Source organism: Taudactylus pleione, unplaced genomic scaffold (assembly GCF_031769625.1).
Source record: "Taudactylus pleione unplaced genomic scaffold, aTauple2 ptg000048l, whole genome shotgun sequence".
NCBI classification, from domain to species: Eukaryota; Metazoa; Chordata; class Amphibia; order Anura; family Myobatrachidae; genus Taudactylus; species Taudactylus pleione.
In genome coordinates, this window is record NW_028284450.1 from 696729 (window position 1) to 710178 (window position 13450).

The following is a 13450-nucleotide window of genomic DNA, read 5'->3' on the forward strand; positions in this document are numbered from 1 at the left end:
GCATCTACATCCACATCAGCGTCTGGGAATACAGGAGGCAGATCATCTCCCCGCTTACATCTTCCTTTACAAAGTAAATTTGATGGCAACCCTAAACTCTGCCGAGGATTCCTAAATCAGTGTGACATACATTTTACCCTGCAGCCTGACAACTTTCTAACTGCAAGAACTAAAGTGGCTTATATAGTCTCTCTGTTATCCGGCCAGGCCTTGGAATGGGCTTCCCCACTCTGGGAGCGCTCAGATCCGCTGATGGATAATTACGCAGGCTTTGTGTCATCCTTCAGGAGGATTTTCGATGAACCTGGGCGTACTGTATCAGCATCATCAAACATCATGACACTGAGACAAGGGGTCCGTCCTGTCAGTCAATATGCCATGCAATTTCAAATTTTAGCATCAGAGCTCAAATGGAATGAGGAAGCCCTCACCTCGACCTTCTGGCAGGGGTTGTCAGACCGACTAAAGGTTGATCTAGTCACTCGAGAGCTTCCTACTAATCTGAACGACATGATTTCGTTGTGTATCAAAGTTGACCTACGCTTCAGGGAACGTCAGGCTGAAAAAAACAGAACTGACCGGCAAAGGTCATTTACCCCCTCCATTTCTACCCGTCCCATTCCTTCCCCTACTGAAGAGGAGCCTATGCAGGTGAATCATACACACCTCTCTAAAGAAGAACGTCAGAGAAGAATGCAAAAGAACCTCTGTCTGTACTGCGGAGAGTCCGGTCACCTGCTGATCTCCTGCCCCTGTAAACCGGGAAATGCCATATCCTGACTGACCCTGGAGACATCAAGTTAGGAGTTATGAACCCGTCTCCAAAGATTAAAGATTTCACGATTACCCTAGCCTTGGATCTTAAACCCAAACCTGTCTTTGCTACTGCTCTACTCGACTCGGGAGCAGCCGGAAATTTCATAACGTCTAGTTTCATAGATAAATTTCAGATTCCTTGTTTGTCTCTCAACCATGCCATCTCTCTGACCTCTATAGACTGACGCCCTCTAACTAACGGGATAGTCACCAAAGAGACTCAACCAGTATTGGTCCGAATTGGGGCACTTCATTCTGAGTCCTAAAATTCCTGGTGATATCAGAGGCCTCTCAAGAAATTGTTCTTGGTCTACCCTGGTTACGTCAACATAATCCCAGGATTGATTGGAGTTCTATGCAGATTCTGTCATGGGGTATGGACTGTCAGAAATCCTGTCTTCCAAAAATTCGACCTGTGAGAAAGACAGTTCCATTAGTTTCTTCTGCCATTCCCAAGGAATATCAGATGTTCGCCGACATTTTCTCTGCACAACAAGCAAATATCTTACCCCCTCATAGGGAATGGGACTGTCCAATTGAATTGATACCTGATAAGATACCACCTCGCGGTCGTACCTATCCGCTGTCCTTGCCTGAGACTCAAGCCATGACCGAATACATCCGGACAACCTGGCAAAGGGGTTCATTCGCCCCTCTACTTCACCTGCCGGAGCTGGGTTTTTCTTCGTTGGCAAGAAGGACGGTGGTCTAAGACCATGTATCGATTATCGAGGCCTTAATGACATTACCGTAAAGAATCGATACCCTCTTCCCCTGATTACTGAGTTGTTTGATAGGGTCAAGGGCTCTGTCATTTTTTCGGAATTAGATCTAAGAGGGGCTTACAACTTCATTCGTATCCGAGCTGGCGATGAATGGAAGACCGCTTTTAATACCAGAGATGGACATTTCGAGTATTTAGTACTGCCTTTTGGATTGTGTAACGCCCCTGCTGTCTTTCAAAGTTTCGTGAATGAGATTTTCCGGGATCTGTTATATGTTTCTGTTGTTGTCTATCTGGATGACATACTGATTTTTTCACCCTCTGTGGCTAAACATCAAGAACATGTTAAAGAAGTTCTGACCCGTTTGAGAGAAAACCACCTTTACTGCAAACTGGAGAAGTGCGTCTTTGGAGTGCCCAGTGTACCTTTTCTCGGCTATGTAATATCTGGCTCCAGTTTAGAAATGGACCCCAAGAAGGTACAGGCAATTCTGGATTGGACCCGACCTCAGACACTGAAGGCCATCCAGAGATTGTTGGGCTTCGCAAATTATTATAGACGCTTCATTAAGGGATTTTCTACACTGCTGGCTCCCATTACAGCCTTGACCCGCAAAGGTACTAATCCTGCCCAATGGTCACCTGAGGCAAAGTCTGCCTTTCATCTTCTAAAACAGGCCTTTATCTCAGCACCAGTTCTTCGACAACCCGATCTGGACAGGCCTTTTTTGTTGGAGGTAGACGCATCATCTGAAGCTGTGGGAGCAGTCTTGTCTCAACGTTATGAGGACAACCGAGTCCATCCGTGTGGGTTCTTGTCTAAAAAATTCTCTCCTGCCGAAAGGAACTACGCCATAGGTGAGCAAGAACTACTAGCTGTGAAGTTGACGTTGAAGGAATGGAGATATTTGCTAGAAGGCGCCAAGTTTCCATTTACTGTATTTACGGACCATAGAAATCTCCTATTTCTCAAAAACCTCCAATGTGTGAGTCCTCGTTTGGCCCGCTGGGCAATATTCTTTGCCAGGTTTCAGTTCACCCTGACCTTCCGGTCTGGAGCACTTAATCAGAAGGCTGATGCCCTATCGAGATCTCTCCTCTGTGATGATCAATCTGAAAATCAAAGCAATACCCCTGTCTTGGAATCAAGAGTTTTCGCCGCATTACAACTTCAGCCTCCTTCGTTTAAAATCATTTGTGGCCCCGGAATTAAGGAAGCAGCTTCTCACTTGGGCACATTCCTCTCGCTTCGCAGGGCACTCAGGCACTCGGAAGACCTTGGAGTTCCTGAAAAGACACTATTGGTGGCCTTCTATGAAGGCAGATGTAATGGAGTTTATCTCTTCCTGCTCCTCCTGTGCCCAGCATAAATCATCACGACAAGCTCCAGCTGGGGAATTGCTTCCATTACCTACCCCATCACGTCCATGGACGCATCTCTCCATGGATTTCGTCACAGACCTGCCAGTCTCTCAAGGTTTCAACACTATCTGGGTTGTAATAGACCGATTTTCTAAGATGGTCCACTATATACCGTTGAAGAAGTTACCTTCTGCCCCTGACCTGGCACAGTTGTTTGTCCAACACATATTTCGTCTACATGGCCTTCCTGCTGAAATTGTCTCTGACCGTGGTGTGCAGTTTACTGCAAAATTCTGGAGGGCTTTGTGTTCTGTTCTTCAAGTGAAGTTAAACTTTTCCACGGCCTACCATCCGCAAAGCAACGGCTCTACCGAGAGAGTTAATCAAGATCTAGAGACTTTCTTAAGAATTTTTATGTCATCTTCCCAGGACAATTGGGCTGCCTTGCTGCCGTGGGCTGAGTTTGCACATAATGCTTCCTACCACTCGTCAACTAACCAAACGCCATTTCAGGTTGTATATGGCCTTCATCCTCGTGTTCCCGAATTCCGAAGCCTGCCTGTTTTCGATGTTCCGGCCGTGGAGGACACGGTGCGGAATTTTGCTGCCATCTGGACTCAAGTACGGTCTGATTTGTTGAAGGCATCCTCTCGCTATAAGACCCAGGCCGATAAGAAGCGGAGAATAGTCCCACGCATGCAAGTAGGAAACCAGGTCTGGTTGTCTACTCGGAACCTTCATCTAAGAGTTCCGTCTATGAAATTCGCACCCCGCTTCATCGGTCCCTTCACCATAACAGAAGTCATTAATCCAGTGGCCTACCGTTTACAGTTACCCCCATACCTAAAAATTCCCAATTCCTTCCATGTTTCCTTATTAAAGCCCCTAGTCCTGAATAAGTTCCATAATGCTCTACCTGCTTCTCCTCGAGTCCAGACGGAGAGAGGAGTTGAGTTTGAAGTCGCCCAGATCTTGGACTCTCATCTGCGCAGAGGTCATCTTCAGTATTTATTGGACTGGAAAGGTTACGGTCCAGAGGAACGTTGCTGGACCGATGCTCGTGATGTCCACGCTCCCACGCTCATCAGGAGATTCCATTCTGCCCATCCGGAGAAGGCTGGTGAGTGTCCTGAGGCCACCCCAAAAGGGGGGGGTACTGTCATGGCCAAGGTATTTCAGCATGGTGCTAGGCGGGTGTTACCTGTGAGGTCGTTGTGGCGCGGGCTGTCTGGTGGCGGAGCTGGTGTCTGGCGGGGGGCTTTGGCTGCGCGCGTTGTTGTGCGGCCCTGTTGTCACTCTGCGCTGGTGAGGCCTGGTGGTGTCTCCGTTCCGTTTGGCATGGGCGCCGCCATCTTGCCTTCTGGCCATGTGATGCGGCTGGCCAATCCTGGTGAGTCACATGTTCCCTCCGGCCAGTAACAGCACGGCATGGGGTATTTAGGAAGGGTCAGTGCCTTCCTTCTTTGCCAGTGCAACGTGTATCTCAGCCTAGCTGAGAGGGAGTTCTCTGTGCTTTCCTGTTCCTGTGAATTCGCTGTCTGCCAGTCTGCCTGTCAGCTCCTAGCTCCCACTGGACTACCCCGCTTCCTCCATCACCCTTGCCCATACCTGAGTGCCTGAGCCTGCTGACATCCTGCGCTTCAGTTCACTACTTGTATACCTGGCTTGTTTATTTTCAGCTCACTACAAACCTGGCTTGATTATTTTCAGTTTCACTACCTGCACACCTGGACAGCTTTAATTGTTTCTACTTGGACATTAACCCTTTTACTCCCACCACAGAACTCTTGTGCACATTATATATTCCTGGACTTTTATTTACTGCCATTATCTGTCTACTCAAGCACTTATTAAAAATTCTAGTTTTATTTTTAAATCTGCTTCTGTGATCACTCCTGCTACCACCCCGGGTCCACAAACAACCCAGAACATCACACTTATTTTGTGGGAATGTGTCTGCCGAGGCATTGCTGGGCAAGGATATGTAGAACGATTTGTCATCCATCGTTCGCTTTGCGAGTGATGTGCTTTATATATCTTTTATCTTCGATGCAGCGACCCAGCTGCTAAATTTTGTGGGGTAACCGCGTCACTTGACTAAAGCGTTTTTCCGACGTCAACGTGTACAGCATCATAGTACATGTCACCTGGCTTGTTTTTACACTGAAGTGCTTGCGGCAGGGTATGGTCAACCTCAAGCGTTGCGATAGCATCCGATGTTACCGATGGTTGCATACAGTTCCTGGACATGACGTGCACAAGTGGGCGTCTTAAAACAGGCTGGTGGGTATCTGCATACTCTGTAATCCGTCTCTAAGAAATACTGGGCGTGCTAATACATTGCTGTGTGATAGCTCTGCCTATGCAATTTGCATACACATTGTGCGAGCGATCGCATCTAGCGAGCGGCTCTGAATCAGGCCCATAGTCCTGCGTTGCTACTGCACAGCTGCATCTGTGTCAAATCACGCACCATATAGTGGGCAGATGAGTGAATCATTGCTCCCGATACTGGTGAGGTCAGTCTCTGAGCCCTAGGACCCCATGGCCTCTTTTTGAGGTTGGGGCTGCATATCCGCAGTAGGCCTTCTAGGCACAGCTTGGCTGAAAGGAGGGTGTTCTTAGCAGAGTATTCACTGTTCGCAGACGAGAATGCAGACCAAATAGTCACTTTTCCTCTGTTCCGTCTCTGCCTGTTCCAATTTGTAGAAAGTATATCTAGAGCTGGAGTGGAATTACATACTGGGACATTGTGATTCCCTACTGTACTTCTGGTTCTGTGTGTCTTCTTGAAGTGTTTCACTTTTTCAGACTTGATAACCCATTCGTCTGATTCAGAGTTTCACGCTGCTGTGACTTCTTTTGTGTTTTTTGCCTGTGATGTCTGTGACAATGCTAGCTTCAGCCCTTCTCCTGATGTACAAGCATGCGTCTGAATGTGCAAGGACTGAGGCTCCCACTTTGAGCATCTTCAGCTGCTGTAATACCGCTTGGTGTGTCTTTAGATGCTACTATCGGTCGCACCATCAAAACTTGCACCAGTCTTATGGTGGGTGCAGATTTTCCATCTGAGTATGACTTTCAAAGTGAGTGATTAAGTATCTTTGTATGCAACCACTTCACACGTCTGCAACCGTTCCATAACATGCCTGCAAGACGGATCATCTCTGTGTATCTGAATAGCCACTGCCCAGGAATGCCCAGCATATTTCCAATACATTTCTGATACCATGCTTCTCAATCGCAACTGTGTCTCTGTGCGAACACATAGGACCTCATTCAGAGCCGCTCACAAAAAGCGAGCGCTCGCTGTGAATGAGGGTGGCCGCTTTTTTTTAAAGCCGGCCTCCTGGCCGCTCGCTAAGCTGTGGGTGTCCACCCACAGCTTTTGCGAGCGGCCAGGTGATGGTCGCGACCATCGGACTTGCGACGAGACCCTTGTGGTAGGGTCTCGTCTGCCGCAAGCCCCAGTGAGCTTCTGGCTCTAATAGAGTGATGTCAGTAGGGCCACCCACAAACGGCAGGCGTTCCTTCAGGAACGCCTCTGTTTGTCCAGCCACCCCCCACCCCGCCTACAAAATGGGGCAAGCTGGGTTGACAGCCGCCCCGTTTGTAGCGAACCCCGGAGCGACTGAATTTCTCACTCGCTACGGGGCTTGCGTATGCACGCCGTGCGCAATGCACCACCATCGACCCGCTTGCGAGCGGGTCTGAATGAGACCCATAGTGTAGTGCATGCACCACACGTGTTTTTAGGGATATTCATGTTCATGCAGTAGTAATGAAATCTCTCAACTCCATGAACATCAACATTGTGTGCAACTCAGAATCAGGACCTTTATCTCTAACTATCTCCACTTCTGTATCTGTCATGTCTGAAAAAGGGAGTAATTCCAGTTCTGTATCATTGTAAGTTGACCAGGGGACATCCAGACACAGATGTGTTATGCACTACTGGCGTGATTGACAGCCAACTGTCGCACACACCTACAGGCCTAGCCACAGTTCTTTCCAATGCAGCTTAATCAAAATCCCTGGTATAGTCTATTTTCCAAGATCATACAGCTCACAGCACATCTCCTGGTTGTGGGTGAAAAGAGCTGCCCCTCCACTTCTTTTACTAGTCCTTCATCAAATGCCTCTAGTGCGCATGTCCAGTGACATTCCTTGATGAACCAGCTTGGTAGGAATATTATAGTGTGGGGAGTGCAGCACGCACATCAGGATAGCGAAGAGTCAGCAGAGCATGACAATATACTGTTTAAAAAGCAGCAACATTTGCTTCTCAAAAATTGGACTGCTTGCTTTGCGAGGCATGGACTAAATCTACACGTAAGTTTTAAGTTACGCACAAATTATAGACCCTTTATCCCTTCCCAAAAGGGATACAGATAAATTGAAAATTACCATAAGATAATGTGATTGTCTAATGCTACCTATAACGTGATTAATGCTACCACCGTTAAGTCCCAAATGCTGAAGGGATAGAAAATAAAAAAATCAAGCTTTTTAAATCTTTATGTAACGGCTGGTACTTATTTGAAACCCATTTCATTCCTTGGTGTGTGGAAAAGTGATCTGAAAAACTCTTGGAGGCCTTACAGTCATAATTAGTGACCTTGATTGAACACTTCAAGAGGCATATGCCGCCTTGGTGAGGCAATTTTAAATGCTATAGCATTGCAGCTAGAATTTTAGCTTCAGTGGTTTCCGCTCACTGAACCTGAAGGCTTTCGAGGCATACACTGTCGTATATGTCTTTCTGTGAAAATGGGCATTTTCAGGTGGTGACAATGTGAGTGCACAGATCCCTTCTGACTTGTAGGCATGTATCAATAGTTTCCTTTCTTTTGTACAGGGAAGGAAAGCCAATTGCTGACGTGTTTTGTGTACCTAGCATGGGGCTGGTGCAAGTGCTGTAACTAATGGTGGCTGGAGAAAAAACAATGGACTGCACAGGTTTCTGCTTGCAGGCACTGCATTAGCTGAACAGAATCTCAAGTGAGCATAAGGTTGTAAATTGCATTACCGAGAGACAGCAAAAGATTCTTCATCCCCTTTGTTAAATTGGCAACTACCATAAATCCAATCTGGTTCCTTCCTACCCAGAGACTTATCTTCCTGGGTCTGCACTTTGACACTTAATAGCAGATGTTTTTTCTTCCGAGGGACAAGATAGACTTTGTTACATAGACAAGTAAGGTGTATTTTGGTTATCAGATGGACGTCAGTACTTTTCTATATGGAAGTCCTGGGAAAGATAGTTTTAACATTCAAGGCAGGCTGTGCAATTGCACATTTTCCATTCGATTGAACTCCTATGGAGTAAATACAAGTCACACCATTATCCGACTAAACAATGCATCAGTTTGTGTCCAAGACCGCTTCAGTTACTTCTTTGGCGGCTGACAATTGTGTCCACGGATTTCAGTCTGCAAGGCTAAGGAGGCGGTTGCCTTCATTGCCTGTTTCATGGTTGATGGACCCCGGTGCAAGCCAAGCTTCGATTCAGTTTCCTAGAACTAAGAGTGTTATTAAATGCTGTAGTTCAGGGACATTTTCTGTAGTTGGGAAAACCCATAAGAAGTCAGTCAGACATTGTGTTGACATACATCATTCATCAGGGAGACACACAGAGCTCTCTTGCAATGAATGAAAGTGGCAGGATCATGCATAGGGCTGAACAACGTTTTCGACCAATACCGGCAGCGTTCACCCAAGGAAAGGAAAGTTGGATACCAGATTACCTTAGCAGGCATGTTCTGTATCCCTGAGAATGGTCTCACATACCAGACATTTTTCAGTAGGTTGTGTAGTGAAGGATGCCAGACAGCAACATGATTGCTTTCTTTTTTAACCACAAGTTAGAGTTTCTGTTCTAGGAGAAGGAATTCACAGGAGTTCCTATTCAATGTTTTAACAGATCCATGGGGTATCCACCTGAATTATCAGTTACGTCAGCTGCAGTGCTTCTGTTCATTCTCAAAAAACTAAAAATTCAAGCAATAATGTTGATGCACCCTACTGATACATGGACTTTTAAGGATGTCTTCAAGACAGCATCTGTTCATTGAATAGCACAGCTGGCTTTAACAGTGTGACGTCACTATCCTTAAGAAAAATAGGTTCTCTGATAGTTATAGAGATATAGAAAGCCTTTTATTGGCAAATAATTATGATTAGTCTTTAGGTAGGTGTGAGAAGAGGAAGTTTTTCTGCATACTTGCAGACTCTTTTGCAGGGTGTGACGCCCTTCTGACCATATATTGTACTCTACTAGTCCCTTGGGAGTTGAATGTAGTGTTAAAAGAATTTGACAAACATTTTTTTTCGTTCACAAAATTTTATTGAGAAAATTACATATAAATTTGCACAAGAGTCTTCATAAATAATATCAATAGTATTGTAGACAATATTAACACTGAAAACTCTGTAAATTCTTTAGAAAACTGTCTATATTAAATATAAACTACATATACAAGTTATTATACCTGTATTGAGAAAGAGTGATGAGAGGTCTTGTGAGGGGGGGGGGCATGAGATTGTTTAGTAATAAGGAAGACCAGGTGTAGGGGCTAAGCTGTTATGTCAGACCAGGGAGAGGTGCATAATGAAGAGCATACCAAGGCCTCCAGACTGTGTGGAACTCCTCCACCGTGTTGTTTTGGAGGCTAGTCAAATATTCCATCTTAGACACGTACCATATTCTATTGATAAGTTCCTGGCGGGAGGGTGGAGAGGACTGTTTCCAAGCTCTAGCGATCTGGTATTTAGCCACACACGAGATATGCAGAATCAATTTATTGGATTGCTTGGGTAACTGGCAGACTGGGGCACATAAGAAAAGTGTGGCTGGAGAGAGGGGGACGAGAAGGCGCTACTGAGGTTATAAGTGACCATAGTCCAGAAGGGCACTATCTGCAGACAATGTGAAAAAAGGTGGCCACCTGGCCACACTGGCTCCAGCATAATCTTGAGACATTGAGGAACATTTGGTTCAGACGGTCCGGGACAAGATACCAACGTGAGTACACCTTGAATGAGTTCTATGTAATAGCGACACTAATGGAGCATTTTCCTATATTAGATTGAACTTCCTCCCAGAAATCCTTTCCCAAAGAGAAGCCAAGGTCCACTTCAATCGTTCGTGGACTGCCAAGGATGTACAGGCTGGACTTAAGAAGTAGTGATATAGTTGAGAAATAGTGCCTCTATCAGAGGGGCGATTAATACATAAACACTCCATTGGGGTGGGAACACTGGGGGAAGCAAAAGAAGGGAAGCAAGAATCAACAAAGCGCCATATTTTTGCAAGTATTGAAAGAAGCAAGAGTGGGCTATGGAATGTCTTTCTGGAAGTTCTGCAAAAGATTGAGTAGTGAACCCACCTGAAATATGCCGAAAATGGGTAACTCCAGCTAAAATCCAGATTGAGGCCATGCGCGAAGAATGGCCCGAGAGAAATGAGGTGCGATGCCTTATAGGTGTTTGGGGGGAGGGATAAGTAAAGAGATTGAACTTCGAGGCCAGAGAGTCCCATACAAAGTAAGGGCAATCTGGGAGATTGATAATGCTAAAGAGGATCTGTGTTTACGGAGAAACCAGGGTTGATATGATATTGCTTCCACCTTGCTCATCTCACCTTCCAGGTCCACCCAGCATCTGGTACTCTTGGGGGAATGCCAGGCCACAAATTGACTAAGGCTAGTTGGTTGGTAGTATTTTAAGATGGATGACAGACCCAGGCCACCTTCGGAGGATCGGTGAAAAATAATTTCTCGACGTGGCATGGTTTCCGAGAGTTCCAATTGAATTTGCCAAAGGAGGTTTGTAGGGCAGCAAGCACACGGTGGGGACTGCAACCGGAAGGGTTTGGAAGAGATAAAGCAATTTAGGGAGGACATTCATCTTGATTGCATTTATGCGTCCTATCCAGGATATATAGTATTTGTGCCATCTAGATATGTCATCCGCAATGGCCCTAAAAAGGGGGGGGAAAGTTGGCGTTATGTAAACATTTGTAGGACTTGGTAAGGTGAATACCAAGGTATTTCAAGGAATCTTTTCTCGAAGTGAAATGGAAGTTTAGTTGTAAAAGAGTTATAGTTGACTTCAGGATATGTAAAGGCAGCGCCTCAGATTTATCGTGGTTACCTTTACAATTCTTGAAAAAGGTTCGGAAGGGAAATTAAGGGGTTGGACAGGGTGAGGAGGACGTCATGAGCAAAGAGGGAAATTTTATAATGAGACCTCCCGACTGTAACGCCAGATATGTCAGGGTTAGCCCGGATCCGATAGGCAAAAAGTTCGATAACTAAGGCGAAAATAAGTGGAGAAAGTGGGCACCCTTGTCTAGTTCCATTCGAGATGCTAAAGGAGTTGTGGTATAGGGCCCGCACAGCCTGTAAAAAATTGCCTTCAAAGCCAAAATGCCGAAGTGTGGATCATAAAGGGCCAGGAAACCCTATCAAAGGCCTTTTCTGCATCTATTGCTAAAAGCAGAGAGGGCAGTTTGACTACATTAATGTGGTGGATTAAATCCACAGTGCATCTGGTGTTGTCTAGGGCCTGACGAGTTGGCACAAAACCCACCTGGTCTGGGTGAATAAGTGAAGGGAGGACAGAATTCAACCTGATAGCAAGAAATTTGGCAAACAGCTTAATGTCTGTTTTTAATAAATAGATTGGGCGATAATTAGTGACCAGTTGGGGGATCTTTGCCTGGTTTGGGCAGGACTGTGATCTTCGCCCTTGTGGTATCTGGGTGGAAAAATGTACCATCCAGGATTTGGTTAAAGGTAGCCGTGGGGTGGAGAAAGTTTTGTAGTAGGAAAAGGGAAAACCATCTGGACCTGGTACTTTGGAGGGTTTCTGAGTCTTGAGAGCTTTAAGGAGCAATAGGGAGGCTTAGCGCATTTGAGGTCGTGAGATCAATTTTAGGTAGGGCACAGGAAGCTAAATACTCTGATATGGAAGGGGAGGAATCGGATGGTGTGGCTGGAACATTCAGGAGCATTATAGAACCGACTATAATATTCCTTGAAAAGAGCGTTAATTTTGGGAGGTTTATAATAAGTGGAACCTGTAGCATTTTTAATCGCTGATATGGCCGAAGCAGCTTTACGAGCCTTTAGACGGTGAGCAAGAAGGGAGTTAGCTTTATTACTTTTCTCGAAGAAACGGTTTAACCACTGTAAGGACTTTTCAATCTTCTCAGCAGGGCCGATTTTGCTGTTGTGAGTTGTCTATAAATAGCATCCGTGGGGGTAAATTTATTTTGGGATTCCATTGAGTGAACCTGATCTGTGAGATTTTGCAGAAGTTTTTTGTGTTCTTTGTTTCTGTGTGAGGCATAGCTAATAATATGACCGCGAAGAACAGATTTGTGAGCTTCCCACACTAGGGGGGGAACAGACGGATGTCGGAACATTTAAAGAGAAATAATCTTTCAAAATCGTTTTTATCTTAGATTGGAATTGGGGGATTTTCAAGAGAGTTTCGTTAAGCCGCCAAGGCGGTCGGGAGATCGGGGTGTCCAAAAAATGGAATGACGAGGTGATAATAAAGTGATCGTAGCAGGAATTAGGGAGAATAGAGGTGTTAGTAAGATGTTTAGAGGCTGGGGGACCACAAAAAAGCAGATCAATCCTAGAATATGAACGATGTGGAGCTGAGTAGGTTATAGTCCCTAGAGGTGGGGTTAAGGGCCCGTCAAGTATCAATAAGATCGGCGTCTTTTACATGAGTAACACGTGTGCGGGAAAGTGGACAATCCTGGAGTGGGGCTGGTAGTAAGTTCGATCGACAATTGGATCCTTGACACATTTAAAATTTCCCCCTAGAAATAAATATCCCTCTCAATGTTTACGAAGCACATTAAAAAAGATTTGAAAAACCATTGCTGCCCAGTGTTTGGAGCATATACTGTAGCGATAGTAACATCAAGGTGACCCAGCCTGACAGTTAAGATAATATAGCGACCATCTGAGTTGTAATACACAGAGCGCTGAACAAAGGGCAACCTGTTATGAATCAAGATAGCAACCCCATTATGACAAACTTTTTTTTTATTTTTTTTAACCACTTAATACAGTAGATGTAATTTATCTCCTGGCTATTTCTATGACCACAGGCTGTGTCTTACAATTCTTTATATCTGATTTTTTTTCATCAAGGACATATATGAAACAATCTTTTCAACCTACAGTGTTTTCTAAGTGTAGCTTAAATCAGGATATTGCATTTTGGCATTAGGGTAGTAATCATTTCTACAGATTCTTGCATGTCTTAGTGCATTAAGGATTTATGTCATAAGGACCCCTGCATCAGGAGATAACAACTAGATGAATTACTTCTATGATTTACATTGTGGAGGGGAAATCTGTTCCATATAGTGTGCAGAAACGCTCTACCAGATATTAGTGCCTTGTGTTCCAGCTGTGTCATGGATCCACATGGTCCTCCAGAGTGTTTTTTTGGTTTTGTAATTTAATCTTCAGGAGCTTATCGGAAACTCATTGGTACATGCCGAGTTTCACCACACAAGGC

At 45.2% G+C, this 13450-nt stretch overlaps 1 protein-coding gene across 2 annotated transcripts in view; it reads left to right on the plus strand.

Moving 5' to 3' along the window:
• The window catches only part of KIFAP3 (kinesin associated protein 3), a 244430-nt gene that overhangs the window by 75067 nt on the left and 155913 nt on the right, over window positions 1-13450 (plus strand). The gene's annotated exons all lie outside the window — the stretch shown is intronic.